Consider the following 14,763-nt stretch of genomic DNA (forward strand, 5'->3'; position numbering starts at 1 on the left):
TTTAGATTGTCACATCTCTAGCTTCTGACATTGCACTAGGCTAACTTCATGTGTGCATCATGTTTAAACTTTGAAAGAAACTTGAAATGGGGATTGCCTAAACCCTAGCATTAAAGGTATTCACTAGGTTCAACCAAAATATTTCCAGTAAATCCAAATGGCTTTCAAAAATGTTCATCATTCTTGGAAAATGCTGGAAACAGTAATCAGAGGTGATGCACATTTTTCCATGACATATTTGGGCTCTGATTTAAATCATATGCTATTTGCAATTGGGCATTTAAATGTTGTATACTATTTTAAGTGCTCAATTAATTCTGAACTTAAGTGAGGGCTGTTAGGAATAATCCAAACAGAGCCCACAATTAATTTTCCGGATTTTTGAAAACGTTTTGGTATTTTTTAATAAAGCCCCGAAGTTACAGAAAAATAGAAAAACATTAACATAAAAAAAGAGAGAGAATACCTGGCGCTTACTTGGCTGGCCTGGCACTATAGCAGCCCACCAGGCCCATCTGCCAGTCGTCTCCCACCCCGCGCCAGAAGGACGCGAGGCGTGTGTTCGCCGCACGCCAGCACGCGCCCCGGCCACCTCCTGCTTGCCGCTTCCCCTTGGACGTCCCCGGAGACGCCACGCACTCCCTCTCGACCCCCTTGCTCTCTCCCTGGACCCCCTCTCCCTCCTTTGCTCTCTCCCGCAGCACCACCGAGCGCGTTCGCCACCGCCGCTCGCCGTAGCCATGACCACCGTGCTCCCCTCGCCTTCCCGTGCTGTCCAGCAACACCGCCATCGTCTCCTACGTCCCCTCGACGAAGGAAGCAAGCCCCGACGCCCGGAAGCGTCGCCATCGAGCTCGTCCCCGCCGCCTCTGGCCGGAGATCGCCGGCGTCGATTCGCCTCGTCCAGAGCGTCCCCGAGGCCGCTGACCTGCCCTGTCGCATCCCTGTGAGCTCCTGATTCTTTCCCCTTGCTCGCCCCCTTCGTTCCTGTCCTCTAGCTGCCGTCCCACCATGCCGAGCGCTCCTCGCCGCCGGCCATGGTGCCGTCGCGGCCACAGCTGCTGTAGCTCGCGTCCGAGGCCATCGTCATGCTCATCACGCTCCCAGGAGCCGATAACTCCCACCAACTCTTCTTCCCGCACACCACAACGCTGCCTCGGCCAATCCCGTGCGGGCGCCGCCGCGGATGTGCTCCCCGCCGTCGTTCTGGTTCACCTCGGCTCGAGCTAATGGCACCGTTGGACGCGGATGAGTCGCAGCTGCACGTAGAGCCCCTCCGCCGCCGATTTGGTCGCCGGAGGGCAAAACCCGAGCAACGCCGCCGTCTCTGGACGTCGCCGGCGACTAACCGCCGACCCAACCCGGCTGTTAGGAGCTAATCACCCCACTAAGTACCACCTGAGTCAATGACAGCCGGGCCCCACTATCTAATTAACCAGCTAACAAAAATAGATTAAGATTAATCTAAACACGATGGACCCACGCGTCAGCTTTGACTATGCTGACGTATACGTTGACCCGGACCCACTGGTCAGCCTCTGCTCTTGCCCTATTACACTGACATACGGGACCCACGCGTTAGGTTTGACCTGGACCGTGGCCCGTTGACCTGCTGATGTCAGCATGATGTCATGCTGACGCAGTATTGGTTTTCTGGATTTAAAATAATTCAGAAAATTCCAGAAAATAGTAAAAACTCCTAAAATTCATATAAATTCAACCATAACTCCAAATGAAACAAATTATATATGAAAAATGATCAGAAAAATCCAATCTATCCATCTGTACTGGTTTCATGCATGTTAAAGCAACTTAACCCTGTTGTTTATATCAAAACATGATAAAGCACTATATAAATTCATAAGATGAGTTTGGGGTTGAATCATTGGTTCAAAATGGCTCAAACCGATCTGGTTGTAGTTGCATTAGCCCAACACACTCATTTTTCTATGTCATGATCATGCATCATATTGTGCATTGCATTGATTGTGTTTCCTTCTGTGTTGCCGGTAATTGTCCCCTCTCGATAGCCGTGATTCCGACGATGAGTTCGATGACACAGATGAAGTACTATAATATCTTCAGAAGTGCCAGGCAAGCAAAACCCCCTTGTTCATTCCGATACAATCCCACTCTCTCGCTCCTGCTCTCTTTTACTGCATTAGGACAACAACGATTCAACTGTTACATGCTGCGGTAGCTGAACCCCTTATCCTCTGCATGTCCTGTCATTGCCACAGTAAATAGATGAAACCCACTAGCATGAGTAGGAGTTGTTTGAGCCCTGATGTGCCTACTCATTCATGCTTGTTTGTCATGCCTGCTACTGCTTAGAGTTGAGTCGGGTCTGATTCATCGGGGATGAATTGGAATGGTAATGAACATGTCCTACTGTGTATGAGCTAAGTGTGTGAACACGATTTGGTAAAGGTAGCGGTGAGAGGCCATGTAGGAGTACATGGTGGGTTGTCTCATTGAAGCCGTCCTCAAGAACTGAGTTCTGTGTTTGTGATCCATGATACAGTTACTACCACGCATTGGGCCCGAAACCAATGGACCCTCTCGGCTTCTTAATCACCCTTGTCCTCTGTCCAGGAGTTGCAAGTAGTTTCTGGTGTTTGTAGTATGCTGGAGGCCATGGGCAGCGCTGATCGGAGGGGTGGGCTGTGATGCGGTAGGCACGTGGCACGGTGTACCGGGCGCCCATTTGGTGTCTCGAGAACCCTCCACACATCGTTCGGGGCCGTATGTGGAAACCTCGGTCGGACTCCCTGTGGATGGAACCTGAATAGGCGATAAACCTGGACTAGAGACTTGAGTGTTTAGGTAGGCTGTGGCCGACAGGCTCGCTGGGCTTCCGCTTGAAGGTTGCCGAGTACATGTCATGTAAACGGCGGTAAGTGGTGAGAGTGTGTGTGTCGAAGTACACCCCTGCAGGGTTAACATCATCTATTCGAATAGCCGTGTCCGCTGTAAAGGACTTCTGGGTTGCCTATAACAGTTCATAGACAAGTGAAAGTGGATACTCTAAAATGCGCAAGATAAGCGTGAGTGCTATGGATGGCGTTCTCATAGGGAGATGGGAGCGGATCCATAGTGGCGTATTGGTATGGTGAATATGTGGACTCGTGTGCGCCACCTCAAAAGAGTTACTTGCAGTCGTAGTTCAGGATGGCCACCGAGTCAAAGCTGGCTTGCTGTAGTTAAACTCCACCACCCCCTTTGTTGATACCGATGCATATGTAGATAGTTCTGATGTAAGTCTTGTTGGGTACATTTGTACTCACGTTTGCTTATTTTATGTTTTGCAAAGAGACGTCAGTCTCGCTAGTAGTTCCGTGTGGACTTCGACGTTTAGCTTGATACCTCAGCTACGATCTTGTGCCCTCGGCAGGGTCTTGTAGATAGTCAAGCTTCGCAGCCTTTTTCTTTTGTAGATGTCTGTACTCAGACATGTTAAGCTTCCGCATGTGCTTTGACTTGTATGCTCTGAATGTTGGGTCATGAGACCCATGTTTGTAATATCTGGCTCTTCGGAGCCTAATGAATAAATACTCTGAGTCGTAGAGTCTTGTTGTGATGCCATGTTGTATTTGCACATATCAAGCATATTGTGTGTATGATTGAAATGCTTTGTATGTGTGGGATCCGACAACCTAGTTGTTTATCCTTGGTAGCCTCTCTTACGGGGAAATGTAGTCTTGTGCTTCCATGAGCCATAATAGTCCGTACAGCCCGGTTCACCGGAATCCTGCTAGCCCAGCACTACTGCTCCGGAACACTTGACTGGCCGGCATGTGATTCACTTCGTTCCTGTGTCTGTCCCTTCGGGGAAATGTCACGCGGTGACATCCGGAGTCCTGCCTAGCCTGCTACAGCCCAGTTCACCGGAGTCCTGTTAGCCCAGTGCTACAGCCCGGATTCGCACGCTGCTGACCGACATGCTCGATGTTGATTCATGTATGCCTGTCCCCGTAAGTTAGTGCCACTTTGGGTTCACGACTAGCCATGTCGGCCCGGGTTCTCTGTCATATGGATGCTAGCGACATTATCATATACGTGAGCCAAAAGGCGCAAACGGTCCCGGGCCAGGGTAAGGCGACAGCCGTGGGAATACCGTGCGTGAGGCCGCAAAGTGATATGAGGTGTTACAGGCTAGATCGGTGTGACCTAGAATCGGGGTCCTGACAGCGTTGGTATCAGAGCCTGACTGCCTGTAGGATTACCAAGCCAAACTGGTCGAAGTTGTGTCTAGAAATGCTTTAGTTATATAAGGGAATTGATTGTGGAAGGGAACGTAGGGCTCTTTTTACTCCTTTACCTTATGCCCTTCTGATCTGAGTCACCCTCTTCTCTTCTACGGGGATTAAGAACTAGGCCTTCTCATCTATCTATCAGGATGACGTGTTACTAGTCCGTAGACTCATAGGATTGATGGATTTAAGCCTCAGTTCAGTTCCTACTACTTCCGTATGTTGACCATTGATCCCGGAAGTTTATATTGTGATGTTGAGTGGTTATGCCACCATTTTGTAGGATGTCTCAAATCCTTTGAGCATTTACAGCCGTTATGCTGTTCGAGTCATCCCAGGTTTCTAAACAGTCTGAAGCATTTGCAATCCCTTCTTTCCGTTCTCGATGTTCCTTTGGGCCAGATTAACCACACTAATCGTTGAGTTGAGGTACTCTGTTGCCTTGACATATATGTTGGAGTTATTATTATGACCCTAGGTGTCTTAGAGGACCACTCAGTAATCTAGCAATGCTTTGTATCCCCAGTGTGATGATTCTGGCCATTATTCTCGAAGGCATCCCGTGATGTTATTAGTTAGTAGGTATTCTATTCCTGGGTTCTTGAACCCGAGATTCACCCTACTTACCTCATGTTGATAGTGTTGCTAGTTCCTTTAGGATATTAGTAACCTTTGTGATAGTCCTCAAGGTTCATGGTATATCCTTCTTCCAAATATCATGAACTGCTTATGGAAGAAGTTCCTCGCGGAACCGAAAGATCACAACTAGAGTGCTCTTGAGGAGTACTCCATTCATATTGTGACTCTGCCAGTCCTTCCTCCTGTGCATGGGTTATCCGGAAGAAATATGTTGAATTTGCTCGACATACTAATCCATGCATCCACAACTCAGAAAAAAATATGTTCCTTTGGGTTGTCCCTCTTTAGTTATTTTCTGGCCCTCGTCTATCAATTGATAGTCAAGAGTAATTGTGCATTTGTGTTATCGATGCCTATTATTCTTGTGGTCTGTCAAGCCATTCTAATCCGGAATGACTAGGAGAAACAAACTCCAGTACCTCGTCCATCTTTGGGATTGGGTCAAAGTAGTTGTATTCCGCAGATCAAATGCCTAACCAGCTTTTGTTCTGTTCTACCTTCGAGTATTACCCCCTTTAAGTCGAGAATATCGTAGGAATTGCACCACCTTTTGTGAATTCTTGACGCAGTGATACTCCTCGCCATCATCATTCATTTCTCGGTCCCGTGTTCTGTAACCGGAACACCGACAAGTGAATCGTGATGCGTGAAATCAATACTCCTAGCAACTCCGTTGCTTGGTAGTTAAAGGACAATAATTTCATCCTTAGCGTGTTGGTTACTGAATCACATCCTAAGGTTGATCGTGCTACCCAGTCCTTATTTCCGGTGCACTTTTCGATCAATGAGTTAGGATAGTGTTAGTCCTTGCTTATTCGGTCATATCGTCTTGCCCTGAAAAGCAAGATTGTTCTCGAGCTTAGCAACATATCGGTGGTACGTGATTTTCCGAATATCCTCTCGGAAGTATCACCAGGTTGTCACCTGACCGCTATGTTGAATTCGTGATCAAGTTGGTTTCCTGTAAACCACCCCTTCTCCAAGAATCCGTGTTGGATGCCCCTGAGCTAGTTGGTCAAGCTAAACAACAACTTGGAGAGTTGGAAGATAAAAGCCTGCCAGCTTAGTTCATTTCAAGGGATATATCTGCGTGTGTTGAAGATAGATGATATCTTCATCGATTGGTCCCTGTGATCAGTTGTTGGACCTATCGTCGTATCAAGACTTTGATTTGAGTATGGGCTATCATCAAATCAAATCAGAACCAACGATGTTCATAATGTTGTCTTACTCGTGGTTGATCCCTCGAGCATACGCCATTATATCTTTTGGGTCTGACCAATGCTATCACTTGTTCACATAATTATGGAATTCCATCTCCATGGAAACCTGGATGAATTGTTGTTGAGCCCATCAGCAACACTGCTACCTTCTCCATGACTCGTGTTGAACATGCAGCTAGTATTGGAAACTTTTGAAAGCATTTTCTTTGTGCTAGTTCATGAAGCCTATGTTTGGATGAAAGAAGTGACTTACTCTAATTCATGTGCATTAGATGCAAGTTGCCACCGTGAATTCGAGAAAGTTTGTTTTGCTTCCTCTGGAATCATCCCAAGTCAATCATGCATATGTCTGAAGTATACCGTGGTTTGGAGACTTGCAACCTTCATTCTATATGTATCCCTAGCACACCAAGCCACTAACTGACTTGTTCAAGGAGAAGGAGTTCCTTCATAAGAGCTAATCCGGACTTATGAAAGAACTTCGATATCCTCGTTGATGGTTCCCAACCAGAACTCGGTAGTGTTTCATTGTAAGACTACCATGTGGGCATGTTTGTCTGGGACAACGTGTTCACATGTTTGTAGCAGAACCAGCTCATGTTTTGGAGCTTACTACCGTAGTCCATCTCCCGAGAATCTTGCAACGTCTTCTCGTCGATTTGTGTTGCAAACCTTAATTTTCTTTCTAGACTTGATGAGTCTGGAATATACCGACACCAACTAGATCTGAATCTTAGGCAGATATGATGGTTGGAACATTTTCCAAGAATTATAATATTGGTCTCGATAACCGGTAAAGTGGATGTCGTGGCCAACACACCTAGCCGGAAGACCTATTATGGTAGTATCTTGATTGAGTAAGTTGGCCACCTCCCCATAAGGATTTCTTAGGATTTATTCCACTAGTTATTCCTTATGGATTCCTGCGCTCCCGAAGTCCGACCTACTACTTGATGTTCAAGATACCAAACCACATCTAATGGGTTACGCTAGAACATCAAGGAGAACATTAGAAGCGGAGTGCTAAATGTCTCTCGGTCGATCATCCAGATTTTGCTCCCTTGGCTTCGCTAAGGTGAAATCTGAGAAAGTGTTGTCCTCCTTTGCACCTGCATCCTGCATCACCGTTCATCATGGTAGTATGTTGTGTTGCCAGGATCCTTGGCACAGATAATGGTAAAACCTTGATGTATATGGAAATGCTCAAGTTCTTGAGAGCACGCGCAAGCAAAATCATCCCTTGCGTTGTCTTTAACAAGGTAGTCCACATCATCCATTTTAATCCGGATATGCCATTCCTTTGGACTCCGCCAAATGATCGATTGTGATTGCCTTAGGCTGGTACAAAGAGTTTCAATGATCTTCGTATCGAAAGAAATTCTTTTTGCCACTTAAGGGAATATTTCTACGAGCCACCTTCCCTAAGGTGCCCCGTTATGGAATCGTAGCAATTATTTCCTCGCTACTTTGAACTATTGTCCCATCTTACCCAAGCATGGAATTGTTGCCTACCAACTTGAACTTTCACCATCTGTCTCTTCCCATCACCCTGATGCATGTTTTGCCTCTCAGCTCCAGAGATGTTTCTATGTCCCATTCCATGAGTTGATCGTGAGTTGCTCGATCTTTAAGAAGATCGATCCTTCTAGAGTTTTCCCTTTCCTCTTGTTGTCTTGTCGGTTGGAGTTCTCAGAGCAAGACATCAAGACAAAGATGGTGATCGAATCAACGTTCTTATGAAGTGCAACTTGGATCGTGAAGATTATGTTAGCTTGTGTCCCCTCTGTCTTCTTACCTCACGTCTTGAATCTCGGGACGAGATTCTTGTTTAGTGGGGGTGAGTTGTCACATCCCTAGCTTCTGACATTGCACTAGGCTAACTTCATGTGTGCATCATGTTTAAACTTTGAAAGAAACTTGAAATGGGGATTGCCTAAACCCTAGCATTAAAGGTATTCACTAGGTTCAACCAAAATATTTCCAGTAAATCCAAATGGCTTTCAAAAATGTTCATCATTCTTGGAAAATGCTGGAAACAGTAACCAGAGGTGATGCACATTTTTCCATGACATATTTGGGCTCTGATTTAAATCATATGCTATTTGCAATTGGGCATTTAAATGTTGTATATTATTTTAAGTGCTCAATTAATTCTGAACTTAAGTCAGGGCTGTTAGGAATAATCCAAACAGAGCCCACAATTAATTTTCCGGATTTTTGAAAACGTTTTGGTATTTTTTAATAAAGCCCCGAAGTTACAGAAAAATAGAAAAACATTAACATAAAAAAAAGAGAGAGAATACCTGGCGCTTACCTGGCCGGCCTGGCACTGTAGCAGCCCACCAGGCCCATCTGCCAGTCGTCTCCCACCCCGCGCCAGAAGGACGGGAGGCGTGTGTTCGCCGCACGCCGGCACGCGCCCCGGCCACCTCCTGCTTGCCGCTTCCCCCTGGACGTCCCCGGAGACGCCACGCACTCCCTCTCGACCCCCTCGCTCTCTGCCTGGACCCCCTCCCCCTCCTCTGCTCTCTCCCGCAGCACCACCGAGCGCGTTCGCCGCTGCCGCTAGCCGTAGCCATGACCACCGTGCTCCCCTCACCTTCCCGTGCTGTCCAGCAGCACCGCCATCGTCTCCTACGTCCCCTCGACGAAGGAAGCAAGCCCCGACGCCCGGAAGCGTCGCCATCGAGCTTGTCCCCGCCGCCTCTGGCCGGAGATCGCCGGCGTCGATTCGCCTCGTCCAGAGCGTCCCCGAGGCCGCTGACCTGCCCTGTCGCATCCCTGTGAGCTCCTGATTCTTTCCCCTTGCTCGCCCCCTTCGTTCCTGTCCTCTAGCTGCCGTCCCACCATGCCGAGCGCTCCTCGCCGCCGGCCATGGTGCCGTCGCGGCCACATCTGCTGTAGCTCGCGTCCGAGGCCGTCGTCATGCTCATCACGCTCCCAGGAGCCGATAACTCCCACCAACTCTTCTTCCCGCACACCACAACGCTGCCTCGGCCAATCTCGTGCGGGCGCCGCCGCGGATGTGCTCCCCGCCGTCGTTCTGGTTCACCTCGGCTCGAGCTAATGGCACCGTTGGACGCGGACGAGTCACAACTGCACGTAGAGCCCCTCCGCCGCCGATTTGGTCGCCGGAGGGCAAAACCCGAGCAACGCCGCCGTCTCTGGACGTCGCCGGCGACTAACCGCCGACCCAACCCGGCTGTTAGGAGCTAATCACCCCACTAACTACCACCTGAGTCAATGACAGCCGGGCCCCACTATCTAATACCAGCTAACAAAAATAGATTAAGATTAATCTAAACACAATGGACCCACGCGTCAGCTTTGACTATGCTGACGTGTACGTTGACCCGGACCCACTGGTCAGCCTCTGTTCTTGCCCTATTACATTGACATACGGGACCCACGCGTTAGGTTTGACCTGGACCGTGGCCCGTTGACCTGCTGACGTCAGCATGATGTCATGCTGACGCAATATTGGTTTTCTGGATTTAAAATAATTCAGAAAATTCCAGAAAATAGTAAAAACTTCTAAAATTCATATAAATTCAACCATAACTCCAAATGAAACAAATTATATATAAAAATGATCAGAAAAATCCAATCTATCCATCTGTACTGGTTTCATGCATGTTAAAGCAACTTAACCCTGCTGTTTATATCAAAACATGATAAAGCACTATATAAATTCATAAGATGAGTTTGGGGTTGAATCTTTGGTTCAAAATGGCTCAAACTCATCTGGTTGTAGTTGCATTAGCCCAACACACTCATTTTGCTATGTCATGATCATGCATCATATTGTGCATTGCATTGATTGTGTTTCCTTCTCTGTTGCCGGTAATTGTCCCCTCTCGATAGCCGTGATTCCGACGATGAGTTCGATGGCACCGATGAAGTACTATAACATCTTCAGAAGTGCCAGGCAAGCAAAACCCCCTTGTTCATTCCGATACAATCCCAGTCTCTCGCTCCTGCTGTCTTTTACTGCATTAGGACAACAAGGATTCAACTGTTACATGCTGCGGTAGCTGAACCCCTTATCCTCTGCATGACCTATCATTGCCACAGTAAATAGATGAAACCCACTAGCATGAGTAGGAGTTGTTTGAGCCCTGATGTGCCTACTCATTCATGCTTGTTTGTCATGCCTGCTACTGCTTAGAGTTGAGTCGGGTCTGATTCGTCGGGGATGAATTGGAGTAGTAATGAACATGTCCTACTGTGTGTGAGCTAAGTGTGTGAACACGATTTGGTAAAGGTAGCGGTGAGAGGCCATGTAGGAGTACATGGTGGGTTGTCTCATTGAAGCCGTCCTCAAGAACTGAGTTCTGTGTTTGTGATCCATGATACAGTTACTACCACGCATTGGGCCCGAAACCAATGGACCCTCTCGGCTTCTTAATCACCCTTGTCCTCTGTCCAAGAGTTGCAAGTAGTTTCTGGTGTTTGTAGTATGCTGGAGGCCATGGGCAGCACTGACCGGAGGGGTGGGCTGTGATGCGGTAGGCACGTGGCACGGTGTACCGGGCGCCCGTTTGGTGTCTCGGGAACCCTGCACACATCGTTCGGGGCCGTATGTGGAAACCTCGGTCGGACTCCCTGCGGATGGAACCTGAATAGGCGATAAACCTGGACTAGAGACTTGAGTGTTTAGGTAGGCTGTGGCCGACACCCTTGCTGGGCTTCCGCTTGAAGGTTGCCGAGTACATGTCGTGTAAACGGCGGTAAGTGGTGAGAGCGTGTGTGTCGAAGTACACCCCTGCATGGTTAACATCATCTATTCGAATAGCCGTGTCTGCGGTAAAGGACTTCTGGGTTGCCTATAACAGTTCATAGACAAGTGAAAGTGGATACTCTAAAATGCGCAAGATAAGCGTGAGTGCTATGGATGGCGTTCTCGTAGGGAGACGGGAGCGGATCCATAGTGGCGTATTGGTATGGTGAATATGTGGACTCGTGTGCGCCACCTCAAAAGAGTTACTTGCAGTCGTAGTTCAGGATGGCCACCGAGTCAAAGCTGGCTTGCTGCAATTAAACTCCACCACCCCCTTTGTTGATACCGATGCATATGTAGATAGTTCTGATGTATGTCTTGCTGGGTACATTTGTACTCACGTTTGCTTATTTTATGTTTTGCAGAGAGACGTCAGTCTCGCTAGTAGTTTCGTGTGGACTTCGACGTTTAGCTTGATACCTCAGCTACGATCTTGTGCCCTCGGCAGGGTCTTGTAGATAGTCAGGCTTCGCAGCCTTTTTCTTTTGTAGATGTCTGTACTCAGACATGTTAAGCTTCCGCATGTGCTTTGACTTGTATGCTCTGAATGTTGGGTCATGAGACCCATGTTTGTAATATCTGGCTCTTCGGAGCCTAATGAATAAATACTCTGAGTCGTAGAGTCTTGTTGTGATGCCATGTTGTGTTTGCACATATCGAGCATATTGTGTGTATGATTGAAATGCTTGGTATGTGTGGGATCCGACAACCTAGTTGTTTATCCTTGGTAGCCTCTCTTATGGGGAAATGTAGTCTTGTGCTTCCATGAGCCATAGTAGTCCGCTACAGCCCGGTTCACCAGAGTCCTGCTATCCCAGCACTACTGCTCTGGAACACTTGACTGGCCGGCATGTGATTCACTTCGTTCCTGTGTCTGTCCCTTCGGGGAAATGTCACGCGGTGACATCCGGAGTCCTGCGTAGCCTGCTACAGCCTGGTTCACCGGAGTCCTGTTAGCCCAGTGCTATAGCCCGGATTCGCACGCTGCTGACCGACATGCTCGATGTTGATTCATGTATGCCTGTCCCCGTAAGTTAGTGCCACTTTGGGTTCACGACTAGCCATGTCGGCCCGGGTTCTCTGTCATATGGATGCTAGCGACGTTATCATATACGTGAGCCAAAAGGCGCAAACGGTCCCGGGCCATGGTAAGGCGACACCCGTGGGAATACCATGCGTGAGGCCGCAAAGTGATATGAGGTGTTACAGGCTAGATCGGTGTGACTTAGAATCGGGGTCCTGACATAGATGGTGCCCTATTTAACGTGAATGCAGCTGTCTCTAATGCATAACCCCAAAACGATAGTGGTAAATCGGTAAGAGACATCATATATCGCACCATATCTAATAAAGTATGATTACGACGTTCGGACACACCATTACGCTGTGGTGTTCTAGGTAGCGTGAGTTGTGAAACTATTCCACATTGTTTCAAATGAAGACCAAACTCGTAACTCAAATATTTGCCTCCGCGATCAGATCGTAGAAACTTTATTTTCTTGTTATGATGATTTTCCACTTCACTCTAAAATTCTTTGAACTTTTCAAATGTTTCAGACTTGTGTTTCATTAAGTAGATATACCCATATCTGCTCAAATCATCTGTGAAGGTCAGAAAATAACGATACCCGCCGCGAGCCTCAACACTCCTCGGACCGCATAAATCGGTATGTATTTCCAATAAGTCAGTGGTTCGCTCCATTGTTCCGGAGAACGGAGTCTTAGTCATCTTGCCCATGAGGCATGGTTCGCAAGCATCAAATGATTCATAATCATGTGATTCCAAAAATCCATTTGCATGGAGTTTCTTCATGCGCTTTACACCAATATGACCTAAACGGCAGTGCCACAAATATGTTGCACTATCATTATCAACTTTTCATCTTTTGGCATCAATATTATGAATATGTGTATCATTACGATCGAGATTCAATAAACCATTTATATTAAGTGTATGACCATAGAAGGTTTTATTCATGTAAACAGAACAACAATTATTCTTTGACTTAAATGAATAACCGTATTGCAATAAACATGATCCAATCATATTCATGCTCAACGCAAACACCAAATAACATTTATTTTGGTCCAACACTAATCTCGAAGGTAGAGACAGTGTGCAATGGTGATCTTATCAACCTTGGAATCACTTCCAACACACATCGTCACCTCGCCCTTAAGTAGTCTCTGTTCATTTTGCAACTCCTGTTTCGAGTTACTAATCTTAGCAAGTGAACCTGTATCAAATACCCCAGGGTTACTATGAATACTAGTAAAGTACACATCAATAACATGTATATCAAATATTCTTTTGTTCACTTTGCCATCCTTCTTATCCGCCAAGTATTTGGGGTAGTTCCGCTTCTAGTGACCATTCCCTTTGCAGTAGAAGCACTCAGTTTCAGGCTTAGGTCTAGCTTTGGGCTTATTCACGGGAGTGGCAACTTGCTTGCCAATCTTCTTGAAGTTCCCTTTCTTTCCCTCGCCCTTTTACTTGAAACTAGTGGTCTCGACAACCATCAACACTTGATGCTTTTTCTTGATTTCTACCTTCGCCGATTTCAGCATCGCGAAGAGCTTGGGAATCGTTTCCGTTATCCCTTGCATATTATAGTTCATCACAAAGTTCTAGTAACTTGATGATAGTGACTAGAGAACTCTGTTAATCACGATCTTATCTGGAAGATTAACTCCCATTTGATTCAAGCGATTGTAGTACCCAGACATTCTGAGCATATGCTCACTAGCTGAGCTATTCTCCTCCATCTTGTAGGCAAAGTACTTGTCAGAGGTCTCATACCTCTTAACACGAGCATGAGTCCAAAATACCAATTTCAACTCTTGGAACATCTTATATGCTCTCTGGCGTTCAAAACGTTTTTGAAGTCTCGGTTCTAAGCCGTAAAGCATGGCGCACTAAACTATCAAGTAGTCATCATACCAAGATTGCCAAACGTTCATAACGTCTGTATTTGCTCCTGCAATAGGTCCATCACCTAGCGGTGCATCAAGGACATAATTCTTCTGTGCAGCAATGAGGATAATCCTCAGATCACGGACCCAGTCCGCATCATTGCTACTATCATCTTTCAACTTATTTTTCTCTAGGAATATATCAAAAAATAAAACAGGGGAGCTATACGCGAGCTATTGATCTACAACATAGATATGCAAAAACTATCAGGACTAAGTTCATGATAAATTAAAGTTCGATTAATCATATTACTTAAGAACTCCCACTTAGATAGACATCCCTCTAGTCATCTAAATGATCACGTGATCCATATCAACTAAACTATGTCCGATCATCACGTGAGATGGAGTAGTTTTCAATGGTGAACATCTCTATGTTGATCATATCTACTATATGATTCATGTTCGACCTTTAGGTCTCAGTGTTCCGAGGCCATATCTGCATATGCTAGGCTCGTCAAGTTTGACCCGAGTATTCTGCATGTGAAAAACTGGCTTGCACCCATTGTGTGTGAACGTAGAGCTTATCACACTCGATCATCACGTGGTGTCTCGTCACGACGAACTGTAGCAACGGTGCATACTCAGGGAGAACACTTATACCTTGAAATTTAGTGAGGGATCATCTTATAATCCTACCGCCGTACTAAGCAAAATAAGATGCATAAAGGATAAACATCACATGCAATCAAAATATGTGACATGATATGGCCATCATCATCTTGTGCCTTTGATCTCCATCTCCAAAGCACCGTCATGATCTCCATCGTCACCGGCTTCACACCTTGATCTCCATCGTAGCGTCGTTGTCATCTCGCCAACTATTGCTTCCACGACTATCGTTACCGCTTAGTGATAAAGTAAAGCAGATACATGGCGATTGCATTTCATACAA

The sequence above is a fragment of the Aegilops tauschii genome, chromosome 5 (assembly GCF_002575655.3).
Source record: "Aegilops tauschii subsp. strangulata cultivar AL8/78 chromosome 5, Aet v6.0, whole genome shotgun sequence".
Taxonomy (NCBI): Eukaryota; Viridiplantae; Streptophyta; class Magnoliopsida; order Poales; family Poaceae; genus Aegilops; species Aegilops tauschii.